Source organism: Schistocerca nitens, chromosome 2 (assembly GCF_023898315.1).
Source record: "Schistocerca nitens isolate TAMUIC-IGC-003100 chromosome 2, iqSchNite1.1, whole genome shotgun sequence".
NCBI lineage: Eukaryota > Metazoa > Arthropoda > Insecta > Orthoptera > Acrididae > Schistocerca > Schistocerca nitens.
In genome coordinates, this window is record NC_064615.1 from 597,820,208 (window position 1) to 597,830,601 (window position 10,394).

At 44.7% G+C, this 10,394-nt stretch overlaps 1 pseudogene; it reads left to right on the forward strand.

Annotated features, from left to right (window-relative positions):
* The first annotated feature begins 8,557 nt into the window (after positions 1-8,557).
* On the forward strand, positions 8,558-8,675 carry LOC126238435 (5S ribosomal RNA; annotated as a pseudogene).
* The last annotated feature ends 1,719 nt before the right edge of the window (positions 8,676-10,394 follow it).

Here is a 10,394-nt window from a genome sequence, read left to right on the forward strand (position 1 = left end):
GTGCGGTGCGGCGCCGACACTGGCGGCAGCGGCAGCGGCAGGTGGCCGAGCAGCCGGCCGGCGGGCCCCTCCACGGCGTCGGGACGCCGGCGCCTGCGCACTGCCGCTTCCATCCCAGCACTACTGCTGCTGCATTAGGGGTGGAAAGCAGTCGGCTCAAACAATAAGGAACATTTCCAGTAATGCGCCGTCAGCAGGAACTGCCAGCCTAATTTAAAATCTTGTAAGCAAATCACAGGACGTGTTTACTGAAGTTCTCCTGGCGAATCGAATATTTCGTAATTTTTCGGGAGTATATACGGGATATTGTTAACTCGTGTACCGATATTTCGGCGCAGCTGTCATTTGTACTCACGTGATTCCTGTGAGAAGTTTTCCGATGTGATTGTGGCCGCATGGTAGTGGGGGCTAGACGCGTAGCGCATAGGAAATCGTTAGGGCATTCAATATTCCGAGATCCACAGTGTCAAGAGTGTGCCAAAAAGATCATATTTCAGGCATTACTTCTTACCACGGGCAACGCAGAGGCCAAAGGCCTTCGCTTAAAGACCGAGAGCAGCGGCGTTTACGTAGAGGTGTAAGTGGTAACAGACAGGCAATACTACGTAATAGAAAAATTGTTCAAATGGCTCTAAGCACTATGGGACTTAACATCTGAGGTCACCAGCCCCCTGGACTTAGAACTACTTAAGCATAACTAACCTAAGGACATCACACACATCCATGCCCGAGGCAGGATTCGAACCTGCGACCGTAGCAGCAGCGCGGTTCCGGACTGAAGTGCCTAGAACCGCTCTGCCACGGCGGCCGGCTTACGTGATAAATGGTTAAAATGGCTCTGAGCACTATGGGACTTAAGTTCTAAGGTCATCAGTCCCCTAGAACTTAGAGCTACTTAAACCTAACCAAACTAAGGACATCACACAAATCCATGCCCGAGGCAGGATTCGAACCTGCGATAGTAGTGGTCGCACGGTTCCAGACTGAAGCGCCTATAACCACACGGCCATCCCGGCCTGCGCTTATGTGATAGAACCGCAGAAATCAATGTGGGTGAAATCTGGTGTTAATCAGCTATGTCAGCAGAAAAGTGACGCTAGTGCCTTTTCTAACAGCACGACATCATCTACAGCGCCTGTCCTTGGTTGGTGACCGTATCAGGTGGACCCTAGACAACTGGAAAACCGTGACCTGGTCAAATAAGTCTCGAGCGGATGGGAGCGTTCTAGTGTGTCGCAGACCCCACGAAGCAATGGACTCAAGTCGTCAAGAAGGCATTGCTCAAGCTGGTGGTGGCTCCATAATGCTGCGAGCTGTGTTCACCTGGAACAGACAGAGTTCCCTGGTCCAACTGAACCTGTCGTTGACTGGAAATGGCCGGCCGTTGTGGCCGAGCTGTTCTAGGCGCTTCAGTCTGGAACCGCGCGACCGCTACGGTCGCAGGTTCGAATCCTGCCTCGGTCATGGATGTGTGTGATGTTCTTAGGTTAGTTAGGTTTAAGTAGTTCTAAGTTCTAGGGGACTGATGACCTCCGATGTTAAGACCCATAGTGCTCAGACGAGACCCCGTGTCACCGGGTTTCAATTACTGACACCTAGTGTGAAGAGCGTTCTGGACAATTTGTGCGAATGATTTGACCACCCAGATCCCCCGACAAGAATCCAATCGAAAATTATGGAACATAATCGACAGGTCAGTTCGTGCACAAAACCATGCATCGGCAACAATGTCGTAAGTATTGGTTCAAATATTTCTGCAGGGTACTTCCAAAAACTTGTTTAGCCCGTGCCACGTGGAGTTGCTGCGCTATGCCATGCAAAAGGAGATCCGAAACGATACTCGGAGTTATTCCACGACTTGTCACCTTAGTGTAAAGGTGGTATGCGTCAACAGCAGGAACTGCTGACATAATTTGAAATTTTTTAAACAAATCACAGTGTGTGATTCTTGAAGTTTTCCAGGCGGATAGAAATATTCCGTCATTTTCCGGGAGTGCGTCGGGATATTATTAGCTTGTGTACCGATATTCAGCTGACAGCCTTTCAGTCATTCTGAAGATGAGTCGCCTGCAAGATTTCTAACGCACTTTACACTACATCTACATATATACTCCGCTAGCCACGAACCGGTGTGTGGCGAAGGGCACAATTCGCGCCAAAGTCATATCCCCCCCCCCCCCCTGTTCCACTCCACGGATCGCGCGAGGTAAAAACGACTATCTGAACGCCTCAGTAAAGCTCTAATTTCCCTTATCTTTGAATGGTGTTCATTGCGCGATTTGAAAGTTGGTGGTAATAATATATGCTCTACATCCTATGCGAAGATAGGATTTCTAGGCTCTTCAGTCCCGAACCGCGCGCCTGCTACGGTCGCAGGTTCGAATCCTGCCTCGGGCATGGATGTGCGTGATGTCCCTAGGTTAGTTAGGTTTAAGTAGTTCTAAGGTCTAGGGGACTGATGACCTCAGATGTTAAGTCCCATAGTGTTCAGAGCCATTTGAATCATTTGAGATCATTTCGAATAGTCACACCCAGATACTTGACGGATCTTACCGCTTCCAAAGACTGGGCATTTATTTTGTACTCGTACATCAATGGGGAATTTCGCCGTGTTACACTTACTAATATTGAGAGATAACTGCCAGTCAATACACCATGCATTTATTATCTGCAAATCCTCATTTATTTTTTTACAACTTTCGTGGTACTGCTTTCCTGTAGACTACAGCATCATCGGCAAACAGTCTAATGCCGCTGTCAATACCATCAACCAGATCGTTTATGTAAATCGTAAAAAGCAGCAGACCTATTACGCTGCCCTGGGGCACATCTGAAGTTACTCTTGTTTCTGTTGAAGTCACCCCGTTCAGGACGATATACTGCTCCCTGTCTGTTAGAAAACTTTCTATCCAACCGCATATGTCATCGGATAGACCGTAAGCGCGCACTTTTTGGAACAAGCGACAGTGCGGAACTGAGTCGAACTCCTTTCGAAAGTCGAGAAATATGGCATCAACCTGGGAGCCGGTATCAAGAACCTGTTGTATATCATGCACAAAGAGGGCCAACTGGGTCTCGCATGACCGCTGTTTCCTAAAACAGTGCTGGTTTCTGCAGATGAGCTTCTCAGAGTTTATAAAGGTCATTATGTCTGAACACAAAATATGTTCCATGATTCTACAACAAATCGATGTCAGTGAAATTGGCCGGTAATTATGTGCATCCGATTTTGTACCCGTTTTATAGATTGCTATGACTTGGGCCTTCTTCCAGTCCCGTGGAACTTTCCGCTGTTCTAATGATCTCTGATAGACGATGGATAAGAATGATGCTATATTTGTAGCATAGTCAACATACGGGGATACCGTCTGGGCCGGATGCTTTCCTGGCGTCTGAGGATCTTAACTGTTTTATAATCCCACATACACTAAACACTATGTCAGCCATCCTTGCGTTTGTTCGATAATTGAAAGGGGGAATGGTGCTAAAGTCCTCTACCGTAAACGAGTCTTTGAAAGCTAGGTTTAGAATTTCGGCCTTCTGTTTATCATCATCAGTTACATTATCCGTACCGTCAGCAAGAGAAGGTATTGAATTATGGGGTAGCGTTCATACATTTTACGTACGACCAAAAATTTTTGGGGTTGTTTTCAGAATCTGCAGGTAAAATATTGCTTGCAAATTCGTTAAAAGAATCTCTTACTGTCCTTGTGACAGCTGCTTTCATTTCGCATAATTTCTGTTTGTCAGCGGGGCAGTGACTACGTATAAAACGACTGTGCAAAATTCTCTGCTTCCTCAGCAACTTCCTAATGTAATTGTTGTACCAAGGTGGATCCTTTCCCTCCCCTACATTTTTGCAAGGCACATACTTCCCTAGCACATGGTGGATAATACACTGTGGAGTAAACGCGCGTGTGGCAAAGATAATACTGTTGGTAACAAGAGTGTCAGTCATACATAAAACTTTACGCCTCTAAGATTAAAACAGTGCAAGCGCAGTCAGCGAATCCACAGTGCTTATGAAGTATTTGGTGGAGTTTTACGGATGGCACGAATTGTAATGCTAGGCAACAAAGACCTCGAACAATATTTTCTTTGACACCGCGGATGAGAAATGAGAGGTTTCCACGATTTGTCGATCTGGAAACACTCGTCCCGCTTTAACATGTTTTCTACTAATTGTATTTCCCCAGCTTCCTTGACACCTGGATTCCAGCAGGATGAGGCTGTAGCCAGTATCTTAACTTTTCCATAATCTTTGGAATCGTCAGTGGAAATATGGTGCTGAGCCACTGCAGATTTGTTGGGCTGTTGTAGGCGAGTGTACTGCTGGTGGTTAATGCAAAGTTCTTTTACAGTGCGTACTGCTTATCCTCTGTACTTTGTATCACACATAAGGAATTTTGTATGTAGCCGCCTTTCGTACAAGCAAATCGTCCTTCACACACACCAGAAGAGCTTCTGCGTTGGCCGGCATTAGGAAGATCACAGCCACTTTATTCTTCTTCATTATTCTTGCAGTTTTTGAAGAAATATTTCTCACATACGGTAGAAAGGCCGTAGACTTTATATCTCTGTCTCCTTGATCTTCTTTTGATTGGTCTGGCGTTCTTGTTTGCAAAGGTCTCTTAATTTGATATTTTGGCTATCCATTCTTACGGAATATTTCTTCCAGACGTACCATTTCACTGTGTAGGCTGTCAGCGTCGGGCACTGCGTGAGCTCTGAGTACTAAAGTTTTATGTGCGCTCATAGTTTACGAAGGCTGGTGGCAGCTAGGTGCCTGCAAGTATAAATCGGTATGGGTTAGCTTACGGTACGCGGGATGCACTAAAAACCCAGTTTCCTTTAGTCGAATTAAAACATCCATAAACGTTGCACAGCCCTTCATCTCGCGTTCCATAGTAAACCATTTTAAGTTTGATATTTTTGTGAGTGGAGTTTAGATGTTAACGAACCTGAATCAGTTTTTCCTCGCCATGGGCCCAAAATATGACTGTGTCACTGACAAGTCTCCAGAACGCTGTCGGTTTCAAAACTACAGAGTTGAGTCCTTCCTCGTTTTTTAAACGACAGGCCCATATTAGATGATTCAGATCTGCTTCGTCAGTTTGATTATCATCGCAGTGTGCAGAAACTATAACTTCTATTCGATGTAAATGCCGCAGAGTAGTATTTGCGTCCCAGCCTCATACAAATGATGGACGTCACATCACGGTCGAGGGGAGAGGTGCGGTCGTACGGTCGGTTTTAAATCAGTGTGAGGGATTCGTTTCAGACGGAACTGACCTTCAGTAATGCTAGGTTGTCGACTATTTCTCTATGTAAAATTCTGCGCTCTCCTTTTATCTATTCCTTTGAAAGGGCACGGCCGATTTCCTTCCACATCCTTCCCTAACCCGAGCTTGTACTCCGTCTCTAATGACCTCGTTGTCGACGGGACGTTAAACACTAATCGCCGGCCGCGGTGGTCTCGCGGTTAAGGCGCTCAGTCCGGAACTGCGCGACTGCTACGGTCGCAGGTTCGAATCCTGCCTTGGGCATGGATGTGAGTGATGTCCTTAGGTTAGTTAGGTTTAAGTAGTTCTAAGTTCTAGGGGACTGATGACCACAGATGTTAAGTCCCATAGTGCTCAGAGCCATTTGAACCATTTTTTAAACACTAATCTCCTCCTCCTCCTCCTCCTTTTATCTATAGCGAGTACCCGTGAAGATACGGCGAGATGTACAAGTTTTGTTCCATTCTAAAGACAGTGTCTTCTGCAGCCAAATACCAGATGAGCTGGTAGTAGGGTACATGTAGTTCCAAATGGGAATATTTGGGAAGCGCTTTATCATTTCTGGCATTTATGTTTCCAGGAAGAAAACCTTTCTCATGTCTCGATATGAGCTATTTTTAATGTGATTCAGAAACAATATAAGCCGTACAAAAAAACACACACACACAGAATTCTAATGTATGTGTAGAGCCATCCTCACACGGGACGTGGCGAAGCACGCCAGACGTGCTCTCTGTCGTGGTTGCTGCACGCTCTGAAAAGACTTGCTACATCTCACGGAACGTAACGTGCTCCTCATCGCAATTTACGACCTCAGCGCTCTTCAGTGGCATTCTACGGCATCTGACCCGTAAATCACACAGTTTCTTTACGAGAAGGGTCGCGCGTAAAATAGATGTGTTAACTCTCTTAGAGATGGTCGAAGAAAAGCAGAGGAAATTACGAAGAAGATTCTGTACTCGTCGATGGCTTGAACACTGAATAATGCTGTGTAACGATCTGACGTACGTGCTAATAGAAGTTATTCGTTAATTCAATTGAATCTTTATCCCATTGTTTGATTTTAAATTGAGTATAGTTGAAGTGTAGTGTCTAATGTCAGTTTGCGCATCCGTAATATCCATATTCTCTATGTTGCGTGGACTACCATCACCCTGAAGTAATGTACTTCATCGCATAGATTTCAAGATCGAGAACCGATTCGTAATTTCATTTGGATGAAAGAGGAAACTTTTTCGAAGCTGCTCACCATAATTGAAAACAGGATTTACCGACAACGTATAATGATGAGGCAGTCCATAAAACCAAGTGGTATATTTTACACAAAGTCTCATAATGGCAAGAACTTTCAGTGGGTAACTTGTGTTTACTTTCTGAGATAGTCTGGCACTTACGCTAATATTTCTGGCCACTGGAGAAACATCCCAGTCGTTAGCCTTTGCAACAATAACTCCACCAAATACATTATACGTTAATTACTACAGGTTAAATTTCTATTAAATTAATAAGAAAGACCCGAAATCTTTTAGGAAATAAATGGTGCAAATAAGTAGGAGGGAGGCGCGAACTTGTTCATTTTACTATATAGCTCACGACACTATTAACTGAGCTACGGGTTTAACGGGGAACCACGCTCCATATATGGTATCCTCTGTTTAAAGACTGTATTGTAACTGTCATTAATTGATACTTATCTATAGCAAACTTTATTAGAAGAACTAGTTTTTGGTAGATCATCATTTTGCCGTAGCATTGAAACGGTATACTTACGTAACACACAACACTAATAACACCAATTACAGGAAGTCTTTATTAACGTACATATAATTATGTGTCTTTTATTACAACAAATCGTATCTAAAATGACGCGTTTTCATGAAATCCCAGTATGCTGATGGTTGGAAACAGCTTACATTCACACCACATATTCCATGATAAAGAAAACCCACCAAAAACGTAGTTCAATTCAGTACAATATGGCCGGCTCCTCAGCTCTGCTTGCGACGAAAAAACGATGTTGCATCTAATTGGCCACGTTCCTCTCCTTGAGGCAAAAAGTCTGACATGCCAGATTCTTCATTTCACGTTCCACAGTGCAATGGAAATTGGAATTCCACGCTGCGTCATCAGTTCCTTCTCCAAATGCGTGCGGTGAGCCAACGGCTTTGCTGCAATTTAAGAAGCAACAATAAAATATTGTAAAGTAGTGCTTCATTTGTAGCAATACGCGCCGGCACGTTGTTCCGGTACCTCTTATGAAAAAAAAGTCAGAACAACAGATTTTGAGATGTGGTTTGATAGAACTTTTGCTGCAGTTGAAGCAAAACCGTTGTATTCACGCTTTCAGTGTGCTCAGAAAAGCGTTAAAATTGCGTTTTAAGAAGTCTATATTTCACAACGCCCCCTCCCCCCCTCTCCCATAGTGTCACAGTACCGGAACGTCTTTCCTTACAAAGTAAGCACTGCTCTAAAGCATAGAAAAGTTAAAGTAAACAAGTGTTAATAAACTTCTCTTTTCTAGAAAAGCTCAACTTGCTATTACCAGTCAGGATTTAATATTGTCTCTACTTCTGCCATCATTGTTTATTTTGCTGCCCAAATAGCAATACTCATCTATCACTTTTAGTACTCATTTCCTAATCTAACTCCCTCAGCTTCGCCTGATTTACTTCCGCTACACTGGATTTCCTTATTTTACTTTTGATGACATTCATCTTATAACATGTTCTTAAGAAACTATCAATTCCGTTCAAATGATCTTCCGATTCCTGTGTCGTCTCAGACTGGATTACAATGTCATCAGTAAAGCCTCAGAGTTTTTATCCCGTCTCCCTGAACTTTAATTCTCTTACCAAATTTCTCCTCGGTTTCCTCACAACTTGTTCAGTGTACAGACTGCGTAACTTCCAGGCTTGCCTCACTCCCTTCTCAACTACTGCTTCCTTTTCATGTCCTTCGACTGGTGTAACTGCAGTGAGACATCTATACAAGTTCCCCCTCTCTACCTTAAAACTTCAAAGAATGTATTCCAGTCGACAATGTCAAAAACTTTCTCTAAAGCTACAAATGCTGTGGATTTACCTTTCTGTAACATATCTTCTGAAATATGTCGGAGGGTCAGCATTGTCCCGCGTGCTTCTTACATCTATCTGGAACCCAAACTGGTCTTCACCGAGGTCAGCTTCTACTAATTTTCATGTAATTCTGCAAATAATTCATGTCAGTATTTTGTAAGCATGAATTATTAAATATATATGTCTCATATGTCGATGGATGGCAACGGCCTTGCCGCAGTGGCTACACCGGTTCCCGTCAGATCACCGAAGTTAAGCGCTGTCGGGCGTGGCTGGCACTTGGATGGGTCACCATCCGGGCCGCCATGAGCTGTTGCCATTTTTCGGGGTGCACTCAGCCTCGTGATGCAAACTGATGAGCTACTCGACCGAATAATAGCGGCTCCGATCAAATAAAACCATCATAACGACCGGGAGAGCGGTGTGCTGCCCACACGCCCCTCCTATCCATATCCTTATCTGAGGATGACACGACGGTCGGATGGTCCCGATGGGCCACTTGTGGCCTGACGACGGAGTGCTAGTGTGCATATGTCGATGGGGGGAGTGGGGTGCGACATCGACACGCATGTGAAAAATGGAAAAGTGTCGCTCGAAGACCAACCAGTTCAGCAACACCCTTGGTGCCACTTGCTCTCCTCTGTTGAACACTAAAAATCTACCTGTAATGAAACAAGCTGTGACGGTGTCCCAGGCGCCTGCATGCTGCTGCTCTAGACCCTGCTAATGCTCTGGAGGTATCTGAGAAGTGTCAGGGGGTTGCCTACCAATGGGCGCCAAAGACTCCATCAGAGCTTGTTTTTATACAGGTAGATTTTCAAAGTGGTTAACAATCAAAGGCGGATAGCACCGAGAGTGTTGCTGAATGAGATGGTCTTAGATGTATCCTTCGCTGTTCTACTCAGGCACGTGTCAGTGTACCACTCCCGCATAATCAAATCACAGGAATCGCGAAACAGCAGAGCTGAAAAAGCGTGAGCACCTTTTGCTTCTTTGGATCACATTCAGATTTCGTCGAATTGGTTTGAAGCGTCCTTAGTTGTCCTACCCTGTACACCAGAGCACAAATTTCGGTCGCACTGCACTCTAAAGGGGTGGGGTCACATTCAGTGGGGTTGCTGGACCATAAGTCCCTAGAGAGGGGTGAATCGTCCGACGGGTGTCATTGGTGTCGAAGATGGTAAAAATGTCGTCCCGCTACTTATCGCACTGCGAAACGTCGTTTATGACCACGAAATGTGTACAAGTCGAGTTCGAACTTTTGTTTACGAGCATGGAATGTTTGGGAATCGACAGCCCAAGGAAAGGGGTAGTTTCATTGACGCGCATTATCCCACCTGCTGAAGCTTTTTCGAATCGATTCTGAGCAGTATTGTGTTTGAAATGGTTTTCACGGCCATCCATAACAAAACCGCGTGATTTCTACGCTGGGTGGCGCGGTTCGGATCTCCGCCGCGGACGAGTCAAATAAGGGATGAAATGTGTATAAGGAGGGGTGCTTTCCATGCCCCAAGTGACATTCCCACAGTGGCGTCGAGAAAATTGGCTGTGAAATCTGGTGCCAATGTGACATCGTAAACTACCTTACAGCTTACCTGAACATACGAGCTTTGTATTTTTCTTTTTTTTCGCATGTATCTACACCTTGCTGTTAGAAGCGTCGCCGAAACCGAGGGGGCGTCGCAAAGCGGCAAGCTTTTACACCATTACAGAGAAAAGTTGTAGGCACCTTTGAGCCAAATTTCAAACTTTAAAGTTTCTATGGTTGACAAGATAGCTTTCGAAAAAGTGGGTCTTTAATTTTGTTGCGCATTGTATTATCTTACATATTCTCTCTGAATGTAACTGACAAAAGATGGATTCTTACCAAACTATGACAAAAACTCGTAGTAAAGGTCACTTCTTTACTAAATACAAGTTACTCTTGGAACCTCTTTACAAGACTGTAGACGGAAGGAAATGCACACGTTTTGCAGGAGTGGCGCACTACGTGGCTAACGGATGGTAGCTATTGTATTGTATGTTAAAGCTCCTGTGA